Source organism: Triturus cristatus, chromosome 1_1 (genome assembly GCF_964204655.1).
Source record: "Triturus cristatus chromosome 1_1, aTriCri1.1, whole genome shotgun sequence".
Classification (NCBI taxonomy): domain Eukaryota; kingdom Metazoa; phylum Chordata; class Amphibia; order Caudata; family Salamandridae; genus Triturus; species Triturus cristatus.
This window is the reverse complement of record NC_140579.1, coordinates 152,633,467-152,635,966: the sequence shown is the minus strand read 5'-3', so window position 1 is coordinate 152,635,966 and position 2,500 is coordinate 152,633,467. Positions and strand designations below refer to the sequence as shown.

General features: G+C 37.6%; 1 pseudogene; it reads right to left on the bottom strand.

The window, feature by feature from the left end:
- The window catches only part of LOC146869873 (28S ribosomal RNA), an 8,179-nt pseudogene that overhangs the window by 2,356 nt on the left and 3,323 nt on the right, over positions 1 to 2,500 (bottom strand).

Below are 2,500 nucleotides of genomic sequence, written 5' to 3'. Positions count from 1 at the left end.
TTACTTGCTAAGTATTTTATACCATCACCTTGGACAGGGAGATGTGCCCATTTCTCAAATTCTTCTTTCCTCCAGTCATATGTTGCTATCAAATTTAATTCATGACTCAGAAATCTACTGTCTAATATGTTGAGTTTGTGTGTTTTAATGATGTTATCAATTTTTTCATTGATTACTTCTCCTGCATACATGAATGAATGAGCTATGTACAGATCTGGAGCTTCCCTGAGGTACAATAAATTATTAAATTTGTTCAGACCAATTGTCGTACATAACTTTGGAATACTGAGGCCCCCAAAGGATCTTTTCGAGTACAGGAGACCATCACATGTGTATGCAGGAAGGTGTAGGAAATGTTTGACATACTTTCTAATTGTTTGATCCAGAATGTTTAAAGTTTTCGCTTCTGTTCCTGTCATTTCCAGTTTAAATGACAGTTTAGGGATCAAGTATTGACAGAATATTTCTATTTTCTGTGTGGGCTTAAGTGGTAGATTGTCGAGTTTTTGAGCCCAGTCAACAAGAACTTCATTAATTTTGTTGTTGCTTGAATGGCCAGTGTGTGGATCGAAGTTCAGTCCGAGGTATCTCTCACTTTCTCCTGGGTGGATGTTTTCAATGTTTTGTTTTTCAAATTGCCATGGTCTACAGTTGTTTACTAGGATCTTATCTTTATGGTGACTTATATAAAATCCATGTGTTTTTTTCACATTAAGTTTTAATCCTGTTATTTTACTGAATTTTTCAATGATTTTCAGATTTGTACTCATTCCTTCCCAGGTGTTGCTGAGTACTGCGATGTCATCGGCAAAGGCCAGAGCGGTGATTTGCTTGATGAGATTATTGGAACCAAATGTGAAGCCCTTGCCTTCTTTCTGAAGATCACAGATCAGAGGATCCATGGCAATATTAAACAGCAGTGGGGATAAAGAGTCACCTTGCTTAACTCCTGACTTCATTGTTATTTCTGGAGTTGCTTCATTGTTTTTTCCCTTGAAAAATGTTGTTGAGTCAGTGTATAAGTCTTTTATTATGTCTCTGATGCATGATGGAACCCTGTGTCTTTCAAGACTCTGTAGAATATGACCATGGCTGACAGAGTCAAAAGCTTTTGATATATCTATGAACACCACTGCCAATGAGCTTCTGTTCTTTCGTGCCCCTTTTATAATGTTTTACAGAAGAGTCAGATTTTCGAGACAACCTCGCACCTTCATGAAGCCTTTTTGTCTCGTATTTATTTCAACGAAAAATGTGAGTCTTTTAGTTAATATTTTCGTGAACAACTTCATGAATGCCGTACCGATAGTAATTGGACGCCAATTACTTATCTTTTTGAGTTCACTAATCGGTACATTCTTGGGTATTAGTATTGACCGGTTCTTCTTAATACTGTCTGGTACTCTTCTCATCAATAGCCAAGACGATAAGATTCTGGGTAGTAGTCTTGGTTGCCTGCTATGCACTTTATTTAAGTCATTCAGACCAATTTTATCAGGCCCCACTGCTTTCTTTAAATCTGATTCATCAAAGGATTTAGTTACTTCGAGCAGTGTAATTTCTTTACATAAACTTCCAATTTCCCATTCATCTGGTATCCGGTCAATTGGGATGAATTTGGGATTTTTCTTGTTTTCTTTTTCAATTATGCCTTTATAGTATTGGAAGATTTCATCAGCACTGATTTGACAGGTGGCATCTTCTGCCCCATCAGTGATTATCCTGGCAATTTTCTTTTTGTCTTTTTGGAACATTGTCTGGTATTCTTTGTAACTGCCCTTTGCTTTTGCATATTTTTTCTTGTGTGTCTGATTGTGCCTTCCATTTTTCTTTGGTATCTTGTTTTGTACAGGGGCAGTCTGTTGCTCAACTTGAGCAGAGTTCATAGGTTCATTATCGGGTTCGCTCGTTGGTTCGGTACGATTTGATGGTACAGGACTTATATCATTGGTGTTTTCTGATATATAAGTCACTATCTCATCCATCAGATCCATAGCAGCATCGTGATGCTGGATGTTTTTGGTGTACTTTTCGATTTCTGTGATTCTATCATTCAGTTCATCAAAGTTTTTTATTTTTGGCGCTCGTTTCCGATTGATAAAGTCTCTGCGCCTTTCTGTTGTTACTTCTACTGCAATCTCTGGTTCATCGCAGGAGTCATTCTCAGAGATATTGGATGCTTGCAGTACATCCTTTGTCGATTTTTTTCTCTTATCTCTTCTATCTCTTCTTTTTTCTGCAATTTGTTTACTATTTTTATTGTCAAAATGCGGGACCATCAGCGCATTAATGTTTCTTTTGTTCTCGTACACTTTTTCCAATTCTGTTAATAGCAATATTTCCTCCTGTGACCATAGTTTTGATGGTTTGCTGTTTGCTAGAGCTGCCAGTCTAGCTTCATTTTGCGCTCTTGGATGTGCGTGCCGAGCATGTTGTGAAACTCCAATCTTTGTTCCAAATCTGAGGTCACAGTAGCTGCACAGGAATGACAACTCTCCTT